The following is a 22,588-nucleotide window of genomic DNA, read 5'->3' as shown; positions in this document are numbered from 1 at the left end:
TTCTCCATCTCCTACGGTCACTTAAAAAAGCACTTCCCTCTCCATTCTGGCTCTGGCAGGAAAGCTTTTAATAATACTGCAGAAAACACTATTTATAAAAGAATTTCTTTTGTGTATTAAAAGTTTATAGTCTCACTCTGTATCACCATCCCCACGGGGAATAAGTCAGGGGTAATAAGAAACACCAGCTCAAAGTTCCCAGGAGACCACACTACCAGAAGAAAGGAAGGTGATGTAACGCAAGGACACTGCAAGCTCTTCTATAGTAACAGTCATATGGACAGACCACCTCACAGACCACCTCTAATCTGGATCACCTCTGTCTTCTTCCCACGCTCACAGCTCTGTTGTAGCCACTGCCACGGGAGGAGAGATTCAATCCAAAACTACGGCACAGGCGGAAGTATTTGAGGAAGTTTAACAACAAGGAAGATGCAGTAGCCAGTATTATGTAACCAAACCCCTGGCAAGGGCATTGCAACCCGTGCAGTGAGCAACATGACGACTGTATTGTCTTTGTCTGCCATCTTTCAACTTGTTCTCTCTGTAGGGTTAGTATTACTAGACAGGTTATCTTCAGCAGGCACACCTTGGCAGTAGGAGTGAAAACCCTAAATATACAGCAAGGAAAGGAAATCCTGTCCACCAGTTTGCCTTCCATATGACCTTCCCAGAGCCTCGGCCTACTTAGAAAGATATTACAGAGTTTTCAGTACAGTTTAAAATGTTTGTTCAGGATTTAGAAATATAGAAATAGGGGTACCTCTAAGGTCGATGAACATAATTCTTCCTTTCTTACCTTTGTTTGTGGATTTTCACGGCATACTAGGGGTCAGAATCTCTCAGCAGACCCCTTACACTTACACGTTTGTGCACAAGTACAAACTTGTACACATTCACACAGGTCCCCACGCACAGACACTCAGATCTAACAAAATTGTGTCCATTCCTGTATTTCAGGCCTTCACTACTAGGCCCCCTCTACTACAGTCGTCCCAACAAACTGGTTGCCCAGACCAGACTCATAAGGCAAGCTCTGGGGCAGAATGCTTCTTCTGACTCACACTTATTTCAGCCAACATTTCTCACAGTCTGTAACCTTCAATTTCCTCTGGTATGAGCTGAAAGTGCCTCTGCTGGTCTGCCCTAACTCAAGAATTCATGCGGGCAGTTTTGCTGCACCTTAGCTTTGTTCCTCCTCTGGTAATGACAAGTTGGATAAACCCCACCAGAAATGGACAGACGGGAATGGAGGAATGTAGGAACTGCCAAACTGGATCAGACCCACAGTCTGTCTAGTCTTGTATCCTGTCTCCACCAGTGGCTAATACCAAACGCTCCAGGAGAACGTGTAAGAGCCCTGCAACAGGCAGCTTTGGAAGAATTTCCCTCCTCTAACAAGTTCTTACCCTGATCTTCAGTAATTAGAGGCTGGCTTCAGCCCTGAAATTACACAGCTTAATATCCTTCCCAAACATGTATTCATACAAGCACTAAACCTCTGCCTCTTTTTAATATTCAAATGAACATGAGCTCTCCTTCTGAATTTCAGAGAGAGAAACTGTGTTTCCAAACAACAGCTAACAAGCTGCCAGGTTACAATGCAAAACACACTTCCAGTTGAACAAGATAAACAGTTTATTCCCATACAGGTTGTTTAGTTAGTTTAGAACTCACTAAGGTAACAGAATTTCTGTTTACATGTACACACACAGAGACAAGCATAATTAAGGAAATGAGAAATGGGCTTTACCTTAATGTCTGCTGAGATCTGAAAGAATCTCTGCTTCACTCCCTCCTTTCTTTTTCTGTCTCTCTCCCTCTCTCTTGCATGGCTGGACTGACAGGTTGGCAGAGCTGAGAACGACAGGTTGGGTTTGTTTTTTTAGGCACAACTCCTCCCCCTCTCAGAGAGAAAAAAATGCAAGACTGTTTGGGAAAAGTTCACAGAAAATCCCATCCTTTCAGCACATTAGAACTGACGAGAAATATGCTACATTTGGGAGCCCAGCAGTTTTCCCATTTTTTTTTCTCAAAAAGGCTCAAGGTCTACTTTGCAATAAGTATGAAGCAACCAGAGGATTTACACCAGGAACTAGTTTGACCCCAAACCTTTCCCATTTCTCTGATAACTGATCCAACAGATAATTATAACCCCTTTAAGGCAGCCTTGACAAGAGGATTTTTGTAAAAGTGGAAAGGGCTTTTTGCATGCAGCACAAATATCCTTGGGCCTTGGATTTTATCCTTGTATCCCACCACCACTATGTATAATAAAAGCCACCAGCAGATGTCTGAAGTCCTCATTTTTCCCCCAGAATCCTCTGCTGCTGCTAACCTGCCTGCACTCACAGCAGAAAGCGGGTTATTTTAAACTCCTGTTCTACTCCATCCTCTGACTTGGTTGCACAGAGACCAGTTCACCTTCTGTCACTGTCACCTGAAATGTGATAGTAATCCCAGAGAGCTGGGAGAGATCTTTAGCAGGCCACACTGGCCACAAAAATGAGGCCAGCGTAAAAAGAGGCATATACAGTACAGAGCAATCGTATCAGTTGTGTGCTTCCACAGGCCTTCCCAGGTGTTCTGGCTCACCTAGACAAAATACATTCCTGGAAACTCCTGCTGCTACAAAGTTTTTTTAACTCAACCCATTAGAGAGTGTTACACACAAGATGCAGACAGTGACCTTACCCTAAGCCTATCAATAGGGCCCTCAGATTAGGGCTGTGTCAAATGAACTCTGCCTGCTCCTACTTCTGTGCACCACTGCTGCTTGTGCCTGTGCCCACCTGGCCACGGAGCTTTGCTACTGGGAACCCATGGACAGAAATTTTTGTTAATAAATGCTAAGAAAGACAAGCCAAGAGGTTGCTGGCTGGTGATGACATAACCTTTTACACTTTCACTTTCCTGCAATCTGTCAAAAGAATTGAGAAGCAAGTCTCTTTTGTGCTCTAATACTTTTCCTAAGATGGCAGTTTGGGCACAAATCTGCAATTTCTATGCCCTGTTCTCTGCAGAGTAGCTGTCTCTTCCTTAGCCTGCTGTTTCAAGCAAATGTACAGTAGACTAATGACAGTCATCTGCATAAATCTGCATCACAGACTCCTGGAATAGAATCCATATCTCCTCTGGGTCAGATTTGCAGCTGGTTTATAATAATGAAGTTTCACAGACTTCATTTACCTGCGTCACTATGGCTGGCATTACAATATTCAGTATGCTGACTAAGCAACAGCTCCACAAAGCCATAAGTATTCCAAAACTTCTGGAAAAAAACAGCCAGTTCAGTTTAACATTATGGTGACTAGATTATAGGTAAATTGTGTGGGTACCACACAAAGTAAGTATGACATCATATGCAATAATGTCCAGTTCCACCTCTTGCTAGCTAAGCTTCTTCAGTATTTCCTATACCGGGGAAGGTCATGTCCGTCTGTTCCAGGACCGACTTCCATTCCTCCCCACTCTCCTGCAGAATGCATTTTCGTCTCTTCTATCAGGCAACTGTTCTCAATCGTGTTCAGCTCCCTACTTAAGATTTCCAGGGAGATAACACAAGTGCTCAGAAATCTTTCCTGCCAGTGGAACAAGTTAACTGAATCCAGACAAAACTGGCCAAGGCCAGCACCAAAGTTCAGTGATAATGAATCATGGCTGAATGCACCAGGGCCTGCTGAGTGCCTCTATGAAGTGAGAAACCATTCTTAAGGTTACAGCATGGTAACAGTCTTCACGTTTCTGCCTTAATTTCTAATACAGATGGGACGGGGATAAGAATGTATTAGCATTAAGTGCATGCCAGTCTGAGCATTACAGTATCAAAGGTAGATTTACTAGCAGAGAGATCCAGCTGTAGCTTGCTTTGGCACTGATATATAACAGTCTTCTCAGTCCTCCCTCCTCAGCATTATGAGGCTGGAGATCTAGATCCCTCTAAAGATTTGCAACTTGCAGAATCCTTAAGGAGGCAGGGTAGATCCAAAGGGTTTTTTTCTCTCTGTTAACCCCTGTTACCTGCCCCAACACCAAAAAGCCAGGAACTAAAACATGCCCAGTACAACACTCCTGCTTTACCTCCAGCATGTTGACCCCACATGGGCTGGCCGGCCTGTGGGCTCCTGGAGGAGGAGAGAAGCTGAGCAGCATTGCAACAAGGGAGAATGTGCCAATCCTCAGCTATAGCTTCCTGCTCAGAACCAGACCAACCCTGTGATGCAAGCCTGGAGCGTGACATGTGTGTCTGTGGCTAGGCTGTGTCCACCCGAGGAGCTAAGGGTCCATACAAGCCAAGAGCTGGCCCATAGTTCTTAGCAAACAGAGTTGCTGTAAGAGCTGAAAATCAGTCAATAAATGCACTTTAATTAAGTACTACAATGAGGTCAGATTTCTTGTTTTTCCTGTTTAACTAGCAAGTTTCAAGACAGTCTAATAATGAACCCTCAGAGCACAGCTTATTACAGCAGCAGAAAGGTTGCAAAATTGTATACAACTTTGGTTTATTGTACTCACTTAGTTACACTCCCTTTAAAAAAAAAAAAAAGAGGAAGGAACATGTCTCATAATGTAGGAACTTAATCCAAAATGTCTTGATGCCAATGACAAGATTCCCATGGCTTTCAATCGACTATGGATCAATACAACTGATATAAATCTGGGATTTTCACATATTGCTACTGATGTTAGTGTTTCCCATTGATTTTCAATTGGATTCTGCATGCCCTGCTCCCCTGTCCTGCTTTGAAAACATCTGTCTCAATCCATACAAACAGTCCTTCGTCTTTGCACGTTTCTTGGGCAGGTATAGCTGAGCAGATACCAATCACACTGGAGCCATCTATGTATTGCAAAGGGGGAAAAGGAAAAAAAAAACATTTCAATTCCCAGCTTTTCGCCTTTGGGAGTGTGGATCACTCAAGCAACCTTGCAGTGGTCACTGATCTACATCGATTACCTCAAACCCCAGCAACAATGCGCATAATCCAGGCTGCCTTTTTTGAAGTGGCTGAGTTTGTTGGTCTAAATTTCCACCCATTTAAAGTTCAAACTCTCTTTTTGCTACCTATAAACTGCAGGTGCTTAAAGTTTGATAGGGAGGTGAGAAACCTCCTGCAGAGAAGAGCAGCAAATGGGACAAGGTATGCTATCTTCAGTGCTTACAGATTGGTGGCCCCATGAAAATCAGCACGAAAGTTCCTGTTAACTTAGAGGGCACAGATAAGCCATGTGGATGTCACGGACACTCTGGCACCTCTGAGAGGACATTCAGACTACCGGGAACTACAGAAGGGCTCTAGCCCTTTTACATGTGCTATTGCACAGGGAGAATATTTCAGTCTGGGGACTGAATAATTCACCAAGAAATCAGCTGGCCAGTGTGGAAATAATTTTAAATGAACTGAGCCCTTAGGTATTACATTAACTGGATCTCTAGGGAAGGATGTGGATTATTGCAGCTGAATAGAGCCCTTATTTATCAGATGGAAAAGGTTAATGTCATTTCCTTTCCTTTCCTCCTTGGTTTTTCTTACCACATCACCATTTATGGATAGCATGAGGTGCAGACAGTGTAAGAACATGTGCTTGATTGTTTAAATGACCAGAGCTGTTACTTTAATGGGGGGGAGGGGGTAAGAAATTAAGATTTCTTCTGGTTTCCTGGGGGGAATTACAGGGCTAGGAAACATAAAACACTGAAGAAAGGAAATGGGCTTGTGGAGCACCTGGTCTTTGATTTGACATCCAAGAGTACCTAACTGAATGAGGGAATTTTTGCATTCTCATCTACTGTGTGTGCATAATAAGAACCAGGATCAAACTAATCTAATATCCTTATTTCATTCTTTATAAAGAAAGAGTACATTAAGAAAGGTCATTTTTTTTACTCCTTAATGAAGTTTAAATACAGTTAAATTAAGTTCTACTAGTAAAGAGTCTATGCTTTTTTCTAATTTGCCTCTGGAGTCTCAATAGCTGTTGACCTGAAGATAAATATCAGAGCAGTTAAGCTATCTATTATATGCTTTACTAATGATGTCAACAAGGCAATTCTAATACCAGCTATGGAGACAATTTCCATGGCAATAAGACTGAGAGCAGTGAAAGCTCAGATTAAAAGAAAACTCTTTTTGTGGTAAAAGACTCAAGAGACCTAAGTTTATTTCCCTGTCTCTAGCATAGTATATCCTTAGGTAAGCCACTTAGAGATATCCTCCTAGTGTAGTAACAAAGATGGACCTAAAACACACTGTCTGTTGTGAAAGTTCAAGAGAAGAATGATCACTTCTGACCACTTGGGAATTCAAGGATGCCAGATCCTGGCTCCCTGTATGAGTCAATGGAGAAAGATGAGTATGGCATTTGTGCTAGGCTTCTGAGTACAGCCCTTCCTTCTTCTCAGTGTCTAGAGCTATTCAGATCACTCAACATGGGTATCATGCAAATTTCTCCTTGCCATGCCATAGATAATAGATGGTTTGAGTTCCTCACCACCCTCTTGTTTCCAGAGCCATCAGTAGAACCTAACTCCATGCTAGGCCCCATAAGAAGACATCTGAATACAGCTGTCAAGTCTCTCTGACTACACAGAACTACAAGATGTGAAATCGCCTCCTAGCTTCAAGGTCCAGCTGCTTCCCCCTCCCTGAATGCAATTCCATGTTGGAGCAAAACTCAGGCATGCACCTCTTCTCTCTCCACATCCCACTATCCATGGAAAGAAATCCAGACTGAAGGGATGATGAGGGTCAGGACCTCTGTGTATTTGCTGGATGATTCTGAGGTAACCTTTCTGCCCCAGCCTCCCATCTGTGAAACTGAGTCAGTAGCATTACCTTACCTTGCAGAGGTGTCTTAAGGACAAAAAATGAATATTTGGGGGCACTGCAATGGGGATAGCTAATTCCAGCTCTGAATGAAATGAGGAGAAAGACGCCCATTGACTTATATGGGATTTAGAATGAGCTCTTATTCATTTTACATTAGCCACCGAACAGCCATTTGAGGATAGCAGTGAATAACTATTAATACTTGTGCAGTTAAACAATCAGCATCTAAGTTATAATGGAGTAAATTAATGTATGTATCTAAGGCAACCACAATGTGACTATTGAGTTGGCTTCATGAAGTGAGTATTTGCAGAATATGAAAAGAAGCACATGTAAAAGGTGAGTGCATCTGTTCTGATTTTTTTTCTTGCCCATAAAAGAGCAGCTTTCCTGGACAACCAAGCAGCAAGATATTACAGCAAATAGTCTTTCACATAAAGCCAACCTTGACTTTGTTATAATTGCTATGTAAATATAATCCCACTCATCAATTAAATGCTACTCTCCTGGGCTGGAACATTATACATGTTCATTGAGATGGAATCCCTGTCAATTCAGTTTGCTAACTGAGTATTCATGTGCATTAGCCTTGGAAAAGAGAATGTGATTGCTTGAATAAATTCAGCCACTACCTCCTGCATCCCTGTATCAGTTGACACGCATCAGTCTGACTGTAATGTGGGTTCAGAAATATGTTGCCATGGAAATCCTAACTATTCAGTTGTTGGCAGGGGAATTCAAATGGGATATCTGATAAATAGAAATAGCCCAGCCCTTGCCAACCGCATAGCTAACCCCTAGGTCTTAAGATGTTACTGAGAATCAGTAAGCCATTTTTTTCCAAAGTACTTGAAAAAGTCTTAATTTTCACTAACATCTGTACTTCCAGGTCCCAGATTCCTCAGTGAGTCAGGAAATCTCTCCCAGAGCTTCCCATTGCCTAAGTACAGCCTCTCCAGTGGGGTTACATTATTTTTGAGCTATCTGGATCCAGCCAGTTCCACAGGCCAGAGGGTAATTGTTAATGGTCTCTGACCGCTTAGGTATTGCTACTCAGCAGTAGCCCTTGCACTCAGGATGACCTATGCTTTCCGTCCCTGTACACCACCCACATGGGGCCAGCCAGTGTCTGACCCCTTGTTTTATGGTTATTGTTCTGTGTGACTGAACATTCTTAATAATTCAGCATGGTTCTATTGCTTTGCTGTTTCCTAAGCATAGTTGCAAACTTTACAACCCAAAATACAACCCATAAATAGATTTCCCTCTTGGGCAGAATCCAGCAGCTGTTTAACAACATACAACATCCCCCTGCAGCAGTTTAGCACAAGAAGTAATGTGTGTCATACCTAATTAAGCTGTAGGCAATTCAGGCTGGAGACCAATTCTTTGCTTTATGTTGGTAAAGCAGCACAACAGACTATTACTGGGGGCATTAAGTACTACTGTAATATTTAAAATGTCAGTAATTGTTACTGGGGAGGAGAAATTAAGTTCCACAGAGCATAGTGGACATTGTCTGTAGACATTGAGGTGCTGGAGCATGTCCAAAGAAGAGCAATGAAGCTGGTGAAGGGTCTAGAGAACAAGTCTTATGAGGGGCAGCTGAGGGAACTGGGGTTGTTTAGTCTGGAGAAAAGGAGGCTGAGGGGAGACCTTATCGCTCTCTACAACTACCTGAAAGGAGGCTGTAGTGAGGTGGGGGTCGGTCTCTTCTCCCAAGTAACAAGCAACAGGATGAGAGGAAACGGCCTCAAGTTGCACCAGGGGAAGTTTAGATTGGATAGTAGGAACAATTTCTTCACTGAAAGGGTTGTCAGGCATTGGAACAGGCTGCCCAGGAAAGCGGTTGCGTCACCATCCCTGGAGGTATTTAAAAGACTTGTAGATGTGGTGCTTAGGGACATGGCTTAGCGGTGGACTTGGCAGTGCTAGGTTTACGGTTGGACTCGATGATCTTCAAGGTCTTTTCCAACCTCAATGATTCTATGATTCTATAGTAAAGCAAGCTTTGGGGCAGGAACACTCTTTTGAACAACTTTTCTTCCAGAAAGTGCTGTAGAAGCACTTTGACACCGCCTCCCTTTTTCTTCCCATCTGCAAAATGACTCGAAAACACCAGGAGCCGTCCCGAGAGGGACAGGGAGCGTCCTGGCAGGGGAGCGAGCGGGGCGGAGGCGCGGAGGGCGGCGGGCCGGGGGCGGGCGCGGGGGCGGGCGCGGGGGCGGGCGCTATCCCTTCAGCACCACGGCCGGCGGCGGCGGCGACCGAGCACCGGCACCTGGCAGGGGGTGGGCCTCCCTCCGGCCGGGAACAGCGCAGCCTTGGGTGGGGTGGCAAGGGCATTCAGCAAGCTTCCCGGCCTCCTTGGTGGTATCAGTCACCGGCTTTAAAACTCGGGCTCTTCCAGCTATTTCCTCAAACCTTCAACCTGAGAGCACTTCCCGAAGCTGGGATCTGCCGTACGCTGCCCGCTCATACTGAGCGGGGTTATCTCATTCTTCTGCGGTGGAGAGGAAAGAAAAGAAGAAAATGCCTTTCTCTCGATTTAGGTTTCATATGATTTTGTACTGGAAAACAAATTAACCTAAGAGGATTTTCTGAACTTGAGCTAGGAACAAAAGACAAGGTGAAAGTGTCTGAATTTTGAAAATGTGCCAAAGTCCCAAACTAGCAAATCCTTTGTCATCAGCACTAAAAGAATATAGAGAAAACGTGGGTTTTTTTCTTTTGAGTTAACAAAAAAGATTCTCTAAAACCTATTTTCAGTAAAATATTGATTGTGCTTTCTCCTCTTCTCAAAAAATGTTTCTGTACATAGAATTATGCCAGAAGAAAACTAAGCAACCATGCAATCTGTGGACCTGATCTGGCAATGTAGATAAAACTATCATTAGGGTTAATGAAGGTTAGAACTTCATTTGTCTAAGACATACATCGCTGCCATTCTCTTGAACATTAGTAATTTCATTTTTGGCTGAGACTATTTCATACTCCACTATTGCAAAATAATCTGCCCACCAACGAAATAAACAGCTCATTGCATGCTTGTTCATTGCTTCAAGTTGGGTCTGGAGGGAGGAAACAGCTGTCTTTAGGATTGAGCAAATACCTGGGAATCTAATAGCCCCCTATGACTCCAAAAATATTTGGTACACTTACTTTCAGGTGAGAATTCTTCCATCAAAGACAGAATTTTAAGTTTCTGTTCAAAATCAGGACCTCCATAGTATCCCAGTTTTCTGGGTTATATATTTAAAACATATTCATAGCTGGCCAGAAGAAACTTTGAAAAGAAATGCTTCTGCTTCTATTGAGAGAGGAAATTTCTAAACACTGGTGGAAAAGTTTACTTAAAGGACTGTACTTCTCTTCCTCCAATAGAGTTCGTCATTTACATTTGGCAACTTTCATGCCTTTGTGCTGAGCAAAGCAAAGAATTGTGCAGAGCAGATTAAGAATAAAAAAAAATCTGCATCAAGAAGAGCTGTGAAACAGGAGTAGGAAAATATTCCTGTCAGACAAACCACTCTCACATCATGTACACACATGAGCTAAACATTCCAGATACAACCATCCAATCTTCCTGTACGTTACAAGGCATAATTTTGAAGATCTATCATGTACGATACTGCAGAGGACAGACTGCACCAGTGCTGTATATTCTGTAAATTGCAGTGGCTTTCAAAATCGTGTAAAATAATCATATCTGCAGTCACTGGTTTGTATGTTATTTATTTTGTGTTTCAAAATATAAGAACACTATAACGCTTTGTTGGCTTAGTGGTGGAAATTGATTTGGGTTATCAAATGAGGTATGGTAAAAGTCTAAGGTGCCCTTACTGAATGCTCGCTCCTTGCGTTTGAACCAGAAGCACACTAACTTCTTGACCAGGTGTTACCAATCGCAGTCTGTGCGCTTGGTTCCAATTGCTATAAAAAGTAAAGAGATACAGTTCAGATTGCAGAATCTACCTGCCCTTCCCTAGCATTGATTACTTTTCCTGCTTTCCACCGCCCCGGAGTTGTCTTAGGTGCTTCATGCTTTGACTCAAATGAGGAATGCTACTATATGACTTTTTAAAAGATTTTTTTGCAAAGCTCAGAGATCCTATGCAGCTCTGACAGCACAGTGAGAACTGAATTGCCAGCAGAGGGGGAGAGTTAGAGAGACATCGTGATTTGATCTAACATCCACTGAAGTCAGCAGAAGTATTCTCACTGACCGTGTCAATAAAAAGAAGGAAAAACCTTCTGCTAGAGACGTTTGTGTGATATTTTCCCCAATTCACGTTTTCTAGGTCCTATCCATAACACCAGTTTTCCTTGCTGTTTGTAGTAAAGAGTGTTCATCACTTTTTCTGTGCAATAAAAAAAAAGCTCTGGAAAATGCAAGGCCACATATGGTCTCAGGAATAATGATTAAGATGAAAAAAAATCCTCCTTGACCAGAACAAAACGGCACTGAGCAGCTTTAAGCAGAGAATGCCGTATGCCAACCCCTCATGCCCCTAATAAATCTGCATTTAATCGTGCACTGTAAGTCCTTAAGCACATCGTAGAAATGGAGCAAATCCTCTTCTGGATTTTACTGACTTAAAAAAATGAAAAGCAACATAATTGCATTTATTTTAACATCATTAGAGTTCGAAAAAGAAACCCTGATCACATCATGGGATAGCATTATAGTTATTTCTATGATTACCACTGCATTTTAACACTTGACACTGCACATTGCTGCTAGCCAATTGAGTCTTCTGCTGTGGAGTTATACAGGAGATGAAGAGCATGTGAAGGGCTGGAGTGAGGCACGAAAAGCAGTTACTGCTTTGCACTTTTTTCCCCAAGAAAGTCTAATCTATTTCTTGTCAGAATAATGCCACTGAGCCTGGATGGGGCAGCGGTGCTGGAGAAGGATGCTCTTCTGCTTTCTGTTTGTATGTCTCTGAAGCATGATAAGGTGGTATCCTACGTATCCCATCCTACCCTTTAGTATCACCAGAATGTTTTTGGAACTGGCTCCTAGCATTGCACTAAAAAAATATAACCAACAAACCAACAAAAAAACCCAACCAAAAAACCAAAACTAAAAACCAACTAACCAATTGTCCTGGTTTCGGCAGGGATAGAGTTAATTCCCTTCCTAGTAGCTGGTGCAGTGCTGTGTTTTGGATTTAGGATGAGAACAATGTTGATAACACACCCATGGTTTAGTTGTTGCTAGGTAATGCTTACACTAGTCAAGGACTTTTCAGCTTCCCATGCTCTACCAACTGAGAAGGCTGGAGGTGCACAAGAAGCTGGGAGGGGGCACAGCCAAACTGGCCAAAGGGACATTCCACACCACGTGCCGTCATGCTCAGTACATAAACTGGGGAAAGCTGGCCGGGGGGGCCGCTGCTCGGGGACTGGCTGGGCATCAGTCGGCAGGTGGTGAGCAATTGCACTGTGCATCACTTGCTTTGTGTAGTAGTAATAGTAGTAGTAGTAGTAGTACATTATTATTATTGTTGTTGTTGTTATTTTATTTCAATTATTAAACTGTTTTTATCTCAACCCACGAGTTTTTCTCACTTCTACTCTTCCAATTCTCTCCCATTCCACCGGGGCAGGGCGGGGAGTGAGCGAGTGGCTGTTGCCGCTGAGTTTGTTAAACCTGGAGAAAAGGAGGCTCAGGGGAGACCTTATCGCTCTCTACAACTACCTGAAAGGAGGTTGTAGCGAGGTGGGTGTCCATCTCTTCTCCCAAGTAACAAGCGATAGGACGAGAGGAAATGGCCTCAAATTGCGCCAGGGGAGGTTTAGATTGGACATGAGGAAAAATTTCTTCACTGAAAGAGTGGTTAAACATTGGAACAGGCTGCCCAGGGAAGTGGTTGAGTCCCCATCCCTGGAAGTATTTAAAAGACGTGTAGATGAGGCGCTTAGGGACACGGTTTAGTGGGCATGGTGGTGTTGGGTCGACGGTTGGACTCGATGATCTTAGAGGTCTTTTCCAACCTTAATGATTCTATGATTCTATGATTCTGAGGTTAAACCATGACACCCCTACAGGGCTCAAAGTCTTGTTGGGCTGGCATTCTTGCTGCTGGCTCTGTCACACCAGCAGAGCCAAAAGTTAACTCAGGCACAAGGAGCTTGTCCGCTTTTAACACAGGCAATATAGAATTTAGCCACTTCTCATTTCCCACATTCTCCTCTGGAACAGCCCTCAAGTAAGTTCCTTATCCACTTTCTTCTTTAACCACTTTGAGTTGAGGCAGCTCTATTGGCCTAAGCAATTAGCCAGGAGAAAGCAATGAAGATCTTCCCTGGTTCCTTTCTGATGTGTATTTGCTTTCACCAACAGGCATAGTCCTATGAGAATTCCAGTTCTCACTGGTCCATTGGCTCCTTGGCTCCTTGTCAAGCCCTTCATCTTCAAAGCACTCCATCCCCTTTTGATGCCAGCGACTTTATTTGCATTTCGTAGCACCCAGAACAAGCTAGGCAAATACGTTTAAAGTCCAACATATGCTTTGTAGAATTGCCAGATTGGAAAAAAAAATGCTCAGGAAATGGAGAAATCCATGGACCCTTAACAAACATTAAACTCCTGACAAAAAAGAAGGCAAATTCATCCTCTGCTGACCTAGGTCACCTTTGAACAGACACAAGGTTCTTTATCAACTTGCCAATTCTCCCATTCTTTTAGAGAATGGGTTTGTGTTTTGTTGTGTTTTCTTTGCTTGTTTATCTCTTAATCTTTGTGTAAATTGCAAAATCTGAATTTGGCCATTGTAGAAACAGGTTCAAAGCTTCACAACTGACTTCACACTTACTTCACAACCAAGGCGCCAGTCTCTTGAAACTCATGCAACTCCTCATTTACTTTTTCTGTCTTATGATTCAGATTTTCATAGTCACTTGGGTCTGTATTCTGACATCCTTCCAATGCATACTAATTTATTCCACCCATGCTCTCATTCATTTCAGTATTCTTCAGTGGGAGTAAAGTGATAGAATCTAGCTATACGTGATAGATGTTTTGGAAATATCTGTTAGCCACATTATCATCCCTGCATCATCCCTTGCTTATGGTGCCAATGATCTTTAGAGCTAAATAAACAGCTGGATCTGATCAAAACACAGAATAGCAGAGTCTTTTTCCTAATCTAATAGGCTTACAAGAATCTGAGATGTGTGAACTACTCCCAAACAGCTATTTATAGTTTCTTTTCAGGAACTATGAAGATGGTGTCTTCACAGTGCTTAGTGATCATGCCACTTTCACATTTCATAATGTGCCTGCAAACCTTTGCTCACAGATTCCGAAGTATTTACAGGCCAAATACTTTGACTGCCGATATAGCTCAAAGATAATGTAAAGGAACTGTTTTACTCTGAGGGCAGCACATACCATGTTGCAAACACTGCTGTGATATAAATCAAAATGCCAAGAGTGTGGCTGCAGTGCCTTTAGAAATCTCCTCTCCAGTGGCACTCAATAGTTTTGGAGATGCTCATCCTCACAAGGTAGCACACACGCAGAAGTACGGAGAGGAGATTGCACCTGGGTCTTCTTAAAGAATGTCTTGGGGTTGAAACGTTGTCTGCTTAGATGGAGATCCCACCTGACTTACAGGATTTACTCATGGAGTAAAATGGTATTCTGAGCAGCTGGAAACAGGAACAATTTGGTTCTTTTACTGAAGTTTGCAAAACCCATTTCTATTAAAATGTTATTGTTTCTAAGTGTGTTATATTTATCTAATATGTAATTATACAACACAATGAACAGCTACTTTTTGAATGTCTTTAAATACTTGTTTTAACTTCCACTCTTGACCTTCACTCAGATTTCCTTTGATGCATTACTATGGCTGAAGTTCAATTATATAACTTTCCATGTAAATTTATGTCACAGCAAATAAAAAAAAGAGTTGAGCAAGTGAATTCTGCTCTCTGCAAAACAATTTTGAGCCACCACATAGCATACACAGATATTTAACACTATTTTAAAACAAGTATTCACACTGTATTGACATAGTAGCCAGAACAATTCTGGTACAAGTGTCCTAGTCATTTCTGTACTGTGCTGATGGGTGCGTGCCTCACCAAGCAGCTTTCTTCTAGAATTCACAGCTTACCCTAGAGAAGAGAAAAAAATCAAGGGTGCGGGATGTATGCAAAACAAATGGTACAGCTGGTTTGTGTAAGCTTAGTGAAAGGAGAGATGTAAATTCAGATCTTCATAGTGCAGTCATGCCTCTCCACAGGGAGAAGAGGCAGACCTTTTCAGACTTGAGCAGGACAGAAAACAATTAGGAGGAAAACAATAGTTAGAAAGATAAGGCTATTGGCGTGAAGAAAAGAGCGATGGAAAGCAGCGTGTGTGTACCCGTGGGTATGTGAATGTCTGAACAAATTCACCGTGCATACTCTTATACTGTGTATATAGATACTTTTTCAATTTGTACCTATATACATAGATACAAAAGTAGGTATAATACATAATGACATAAATGTCAAATTAGGATGAAATTAGCTGGAGGTATCTAGTGATCTAGTTTAAAAGACACAATTAAACAATGCCTGCTATTGACAGGTTGTTCTGCCCTAACAGAAATGCAGAAAACAGAAATGAGCAACTGCTTTCCCATGTATAGGTATGGAAACAATCCAAAAGGTACTTTACCTTTGCTCATGCCTCCATGAGGAAGTTATTTCAAGGGTCCTTTGCTTCTTGTGTGCCAGCAGCTGTGCAACTGTAAAGAAAAACAGGGGTTGGGTTAATAATAAAGAAAGGTACGAGCCCTAGACTCCAAAGACTCAAGTTAAACATTTACTCCAGTTTGTTCTTGTGAGCAAACTCAGAGGGTCTGCTTTGCTAACTGCTGGCATCTTGAGAAACAGGTGACAGCCAATCTGCTGCTTGCCCAGCTACTTCCCTGTCCGCAGCTCGGACACACACAGCAGAAAGCTGAAGTCACCTGTGCACATCTAGGCTAGGATTTAAAAAACAAGAAGCAGGAAATTACCCCATGTAAGAAAAGCCCTTCACAATTCAAATGGTACTTCAAATATTTACACGTGGGATTGGATTTGGAATTACCCACTGATATACCACTTTAGAATAAACAGGTTCAAGTTTATACTTACATTCTATTTTATTTATTCAGGTTTTTTTCTACAGACAGTCTTTTGTTTCTATATTAGCATGAGGCTAAGATAAAGACCTCCAGTCTACACAAGAAGTGCAATCTCCTTTTCTTTCGGAGTCACAGAGCAGGTAGCATTAAGTGTCAGTTCCTGCTAGGCAGATACCTGGAAAAAGATGAGGGTGGAGTGCAGCCTTCATCCTAACTTAGAAGCTCTGCTGCTTTGGGACCTTTCAGAAAGTTTATTAGCTGCTGCTTTTCACTTTTTACAACACTGTGTTCAGGCTGTTCATTTAGGCACTTGAAGATGTATTTAGGCACTTAAAGATAAATTTAGGCCATCTGAATTTCTAGGTATGGTTCTGTACCATGCAAGGTCCGGAGCAGACCAGAATGCAATCCCCGCACAGAGACCCTGTCTATTTCTGAACCTTATATATGAAATGAACCTGTAACAAAACCAAACCAACAGCAAACCATAAGGACTAAACAGAGAAATGAGTTGGTGCAAGGTGGTATGAGGTTTCTCCAGCTCACACAGCCAGCCATCAACAGGAGTCAGTTATGCTAACTCACATTAATCTTGGTTTTGCTGAATCAATCTCACCTTATCTTGTGTTTGGATACAAGAAGGCAGGCTCATTTCTTTTAATGACAGCTCTGCTCTCCAGAACTGTACTCCAGTAGCTGAGGTACTAGGCTATGACTCAGGAGAGATGAGTATGATTCCTAGCTCAACTGCTGAGCAGCTATACAACTTAGGGCAAAATGCCCTTTGTCTGTCTGGTCTATTTAGATTACGGGCTCTTTGAGGTAAGACCAGTCTCTGACTGGATATTTGTACAGCACCTAATACAATGGAAATCCAGTTTCAGTTTGGTAGTTCTGTAATACAAATTACTAACAATAACTAGACTTGACTGCTTGACAAAAAGCAAATAGTTTGGAAAAAGCTGTCTTAAATCTTTCTATCCCACTTCCCCAGACCAAAAAAAATCTACAAATGTTATTTCTTTTGGCAGCTGAAACCTAATCCTACCTTGGTTAACATAACAGAGAGAACAGGAAGCGCTGTGAAGGAATTTTTCATTCCCTGGGACGTCTTTGATCCCCCTCCCCTCCCTTTTCCTATCAGGTAATTTTCAAATCTTGATGTTTCCAGTTAGTCTACGTATCTTCTTGTTTTGTCTACTTCGGTCAAGCGTTATTTAACTTCCATTTCATGGATGAAAAACTGGTCTGCGTTTAGACTTTGCTGTTGTGTAAGCCGGAACCTGAGAACTTCAGAATCCCAAAAGGGAATACAGCTAAAATTCACAGCCCTTGCTGGTGGAAAACCAATCATTACTTTGTTTTAACACAGACAAGGTGCATTCATACATTACATAAATGCTAAACAAATCATTTAATCATTTTCTGTTGCAGCCACCACTTTTTGTCACTTAGAGTTAGTGTCTCAGTTCAACTTTCCAACATATGGAGGAAATTTTTTCCCCATTATACATCTTGATTTATGCTCATCTAAAATGTGCAAAGCTCAAAACAAATTAATGTCTGTTTAATATTTGGGGTTCTGAAGGAATGTGTTGACCCTTATTTCAGTCCCACATGGAATGCAAGACTGCATCTCATGTGGGCAAGTTTTTGACAATAAAACAAGTAATAATTAAAATATGCATGACCCTCAAAGGGCTTAATTACCACACACTGCTGAGTGCAGCCTCATGCTTGTAGCAAAGACAAGTCTGTAGCACTACAAAGCAAGAGATGACAACACACGCAAGATAGAACTGAAAACAAGATCATCTTGGAGTAGATAATACAACATCCCCTTTGCCTGCAGATGAATGTTTCCGTCACACAAGCTGGAGCTTCAGTAGCATGTGCAAAGCACACCACTTGGAACCGAAGCAGCTGCATATGTACTGTCTTCTTTGCCTCGGCTCTTCCTGCTTTGAACCAATCACCTTTTGCCCTGCCTGATGATTGTAGCATGCTGCATTTCTTTTTAGCCTTGATCTGTTCAGATGGTCCTTCTTTTTCTACTTACTATCTTCTTTACTTCAGTTGCCACTGGCATCGTCTGCGCCTTCAGGTTACCAGTGAAACGTTCCTTAGAAGGCAATAGGAGCGAAGGCAATAGCCTGCTGGAGAGATTACTCTGAGTGTTCAAACAGTTCCATGACCGTCTTACAGCTGCTCCTGGTCAAATGCACTCGTCAGTGGCAGTGACAGGGTTAGCTGCAGCAATGACAGAGCATCTGTCATACATCAGATGGAAGATGTCATCTGTCATCTACTTCAAGGTAGGCTCAAAAATATCTGCTCCCTAGGAGGGATTTAGCTCCTGATTAACAAAATATCTTACAGTCCCACAACTCCATGTATTCCACTCTGTAGTCAGAATACTTAGTCCCATTTTATGGCTAGCAAACTGGGGTGCAGAGACAACAAATGACTTCAATCAGTACAATTCTACTTCACTCAAAAAAAAAAAATCAAGCAAAGTACAATCCAACAGGGAAATTTCAATTAACTGATTTTTTTACTCACACATACACACATCTTGGTTTCAGAAGACTGCTATTGTGATAGTCCTCAATGGAATAGCAGATCTATCCATAAATCCTTGTACCCAGTCCCATACTAGCTAAGGCCCCATTGTATCTTCTTTTTCCCCTAGAGCATAATACACCTAACATTTACTACTAACTATTGTGCATGCTTCCAATTTTCTGATAGAATGACTAACAGTAATTCTCTTTGGTAATAATGAAGAAACATTGCTTGCACTGGCAAACAATGCGTGATAATCAACAGTAGTTTTGTCACTGATTCCTTTATTTGCAAAGTTGTCTATAACTGGAAGCCACTGAACAGATACCGACTTGCTTACATGATTATTACCACTGACTGCAGCACTATTAAGCCTGAAAGATGCCAACAGAACTTAAGTTAGACTCAAGTCTTTTGTGTCTCTCTTTTTCCCCCTTTTCTTTTCCTTCTTTACCCAGAGATGGCCAACACTGCTCCTTCCTTCTCTGAGAAAAGTACAATAAAAGCTACAAAAAGTGACTACAAGGCAGAGTAAATATATAATTTCCTTCCTCTTTATGGCTTGAACTTGTGAAAATCCAGGAACACTTTTATTATTATTCCGTGTTATAATAACCTGCACATGGATTCTAGGCCATTATTGACTTCACTGGTCCTGAAACAAGGACATTGCTTAGAGCTCCATTTACAAAATGTGTATACCACTGTTCTGCACTCTTGCTTCCAGCTATTTATAACTCCCCAGTGCCTCAGAGCAAACAGCTGGGGAATGAGTTAGGGACTCAATGGCACTCTTAGGACTCAATGGCACTATGTTTTTCTTTTCCATTTTTTCCCTTTTAAAATTGAATTCTTTTCAGCATTAGCAGAATAAGACAGGCAAACAAAGTGTGCACAGAATGACAGCACAAAAGCAGTTGATACCACCAGCCTGATGGTTATTGTTTGTCACCACCTGCAAGTACAGATGCTGTGGAGATGCATGGCCTAAATAGGAGCTTGTGCCTCGAGGATCAATGTGCACTGACTACGCACCAACCTTTAAGTGTGTGTAATGGGCTGTGCCTCGCAATGACCCACCTTTTTTTCAAGCCCTTCTAGGGTGGTGGTTGCTAAAGGGACTTATACAGACCAGAACTGCTCTTAACTTTATGTGGGTGACTGACTCATCAACCTGTGCAAAAGCCAAGGACATATTAGGTTCATTCCTACTTATCTAGCAGAAGGACAGAAGAAGAAATTATAAACTGCGACTTCCATTGTTGCAGGATGTAACAAGAGAAGGATGGACTTATCTTGCTGCAAACAGAGGAAATTAAATGGAGATGCTCTCCTTTTTTTCTTTTTTTTTTCATATTAAAATAGTTCATCTGAAACCATCTTAGAAACATTTTCTCCCATTCTCAAACACAGACCTCTCCTTGGGCTTTCCAGGCTGTGAGGGAAAGGGAGGAGATCAGAAAGAAGATGTAGCAGTTTTTTATTATTTTTAAGTGAAGTAATAAGCCTGGAAAATATAATCACTTACTTCCTTTGCTTTGCAGCATTTCTAGGATAAAATAGCAGACCCTTCTGATGCACAGTACCACTCTCCTGCAGGTCCCAGTGTTTCATGGGAGCTTGCACATGCCCTTCTGTGTTTCTGGGCCAGTATTCCTCTCCCTTCAACTGGTAGGTACCTGAACTGCAGCATAGGGTTGAGAAAGGAAATCTGGGTGCTCTGGAAGGGGCAGCACTAGAACCTGCTGTGATGGGAACCCTGGCAGACAAACAAAAAAATACAATAAATAAAACACCAGAAGGAGAAATGTAACTGTTCTCAGCGAATGCTTTCTGAAAGGGACCCAAACCCCTTAAGGCTAAGCAAGCCCCAGAACAGCTTGCCCGCAGGCACAGGCTTTATCAACAGACGCTTTTCCATGCAGGCTACTGTGGTGTCCCTCAGGAAAGCCTCAGACCCCGCCGATCCCCCTCTGGGGCCACAGGAGGGATTCGGTTACTTCATATTTACACCTTGTTATTCTCTGACTTGACAATACACGTCCCACGCCTTGCCCCTAACGCTTACCTTCGCCACCAAACAGGCTCCTTATCCCCTCCTTATCTCTGAACACCCCCCTCGGGCCTCCCCGAGCCGCCGAGGGGCTGCGGGCCCGCCGCGGCCCCCTCCGCCCCACAGGCCCGCCCGCCCCGGCACCGCGCGTCCCCATGGCAACGCCGCCCGGGGCCGCGCGCCGCGCCGCGATCACGTGACGGGCGGCTGTAAATGGCGGGGCCGGCGGCCGGTGTTGGGCTTGTGGGTTCCGTCTGAGAGGGCAGCGGGGGCCCCGGGGGGGCCCTGGGGGCCTCTGGCAGCGCTGAGGGGGAGAGGCAGGGGAAGAGTTCACCGAAACAGAGAAAACAAAGGGTGTGTGAGAGGCAGAGCAGCCCTCGGACAGCCTGACGGGGCTTCAAAGCAAGGCCTGAGGTAGCAGCTGGGAGCCATCTGGGCGCCATCGTCGCCTCCGTTAGTGAGAGGGCCGCACGGTCGCCTCCAGCCCATGTTCAGGGCGATGCAGAGTTCAAGCAGGGGCCAAAAGCGGGAGGCTTTCAGTTATTGAAAGTGTAACTTTTCCCGTGGCAGGGCCTACTCGTTGAGAAATAAAACAATGAAAGTGACAGCCTTGTGCTGGCAGGTGCCAGGCGGGGGCTGCCAGTCTGTGTGCGGACATTTAGGGCAGCGCTGTGTGGCCACTGAGTCTCTTCAGAAACCACTTTGCCTCCATAACCAGAGATGGGAGCTATTGTGGGAAGCTCCAGCATCATAAGGCAAAGCAAATTCCTGCCCAGGTTCTGATTTTCTTTCAGTTTTTTGGAAGTCAAGGAGTGAAGAGGCGCAGTGCAAACAGCACACCATCAGTGACAGAGTGGTTTTTGCAGGGGCTGAACCTGTGTAGGAATTACTGACAACGCAGAATACGGTCAGCTTGTCATTATTGTAACGCCAGAGAACATGGTGGTTTGACCCCTTCTCTTCCTTTCCAGCAGGATTTAAGAGAGCACAAATGACAGAAAAAAAGAATTTGAGAAGGTCATTGGGGGGAAAAAAAAAGTTGACATGACTGTACAGATAATAAGACTTAAAGATTTTTATTTCCAATTTCATCTTTGTGCTTTCTTATGGAAACAGTCTATTTTGGGGTGATAGTTCTTCATTAAAAAAAAAAGAACAATTAGTAGAATGAAACCGGAATGACAAACTGTGCTGCATTGTCAGATCCTTTTATGCAGCTATTCTAGTAGCCTTAATGAGTTGTAGGCATGTTTTTTCTTGCCTGTTTGCCTTCCTGGCTTTCAAAGTGCCAGTATAGGAATTGTTATTTTGAAAGGCAGTCCAATAAAATTTTATTAGACAGGACAGGCTGGTTCTGCCCTGGTACGGACCAATTGCAGCGTAGGACGGAGGGAGCGACATGCCAAGCACAATAAGGAGTGAAGCACTGGAATGTGACATTGGTATTTGTCTCCGATTGATTCTTCACCTTGGAGGAAAGATTTTACTCCGCAGGAAACTCTTTCCTCTTATTCATTGACAACTGGGAAATAATAGAGTTGTTCATCAAACGGTTGTCGTAAAAGACAAAAATAGCTCTGAACCCCTACAACAGCCCCACGGCAGCCCTAGGAAAGACCTCTTTGCTAATCCTGTCGGCTCCCCTGCCAAGCGAGGACTGTTCTCTGTGCTGTAGTTTCTGGTGCTTTGGTTAAGCTAGTTTCAAATGTTCTAAGAGATGTGGCCTCTATCATTTCTCTTTGCTGACTGTTGCAGCCTAAGAAATAGCAGTTTCAGAAAGTTTTCCCTGCTATCTAGGGGATTAGTTTCCTTGACTTCATCCCGTTAGTTCTAGCTGTGTGTCATATACCACACTAAGCTATCCCTTTCCAATGCTGATGTTACATTTGGTAAAACAAGGCATACAAACTAATAACACTATTTTACTTTTATGAATCAGTGTCTGCAGCTCAAAATCATTATTGTTGATCACTTCTGAATGCTGTCCAATCTGATGATACTATTTTTGT

At 42.9% G+C, this 22,588-nt stretch overlaps 1 protein-coding gene across 7 annotated transcripts in view; it reads right to left on the bottom strand.

The window, feature by feature from the left end:
- Window positions 1–20,662, bottom strand: part of KCNJ16 (potassium inwardly rectifying channel subfamily J member 16) — a 41,918-nt gene extending 21,256 nt beyond the window's left edge. For 3 of the 7 annotated variants that reach the window (XM_076353576.1, XM_076353575.1, XM_076353571.1), the window contains exons 1-2: window positions 15,508–15,588; window positions 1,754–1,857 (exon numbers count right to left, since the gene is read on the bottom strand). The gene's annotated coding sequence lies outside the window, so the exon portion shown is untranslated. Of the gene's footprint in view, window positions 1–1,753; window positions 1,858–15,507; window positions 15,589–20,054; window positions 20,286–20,594 lie in introns of those variants that run through there. The other 4 variants (XM_076353578.1, XM_076353577.1, XM_076353572.1 and 1 more) reach the window with 3 other exon arrangements.
- Window positions 20,663–22,588: the final 1,926 nt, after the last annotated feature.

This window comes from Aptenodytes patagonicus, chromosome 16 (assembly GCF_965638725.1).
Source record: "Aptenodytes patagonicus chromosome 16, bAptPat1.pri.cur, whole genome shotgun sequence".
NCBI lineage: Eukaryota > Metazoa > Chordata > Aves > Sphenisciformes > Spheniscidae > Aptenodytes > Aptenodytes patagonicus.
Note: the sequence above shows the minus strand (reverse complement) of the source record. Positions and strands in the feature narration are given on the sequence as shown.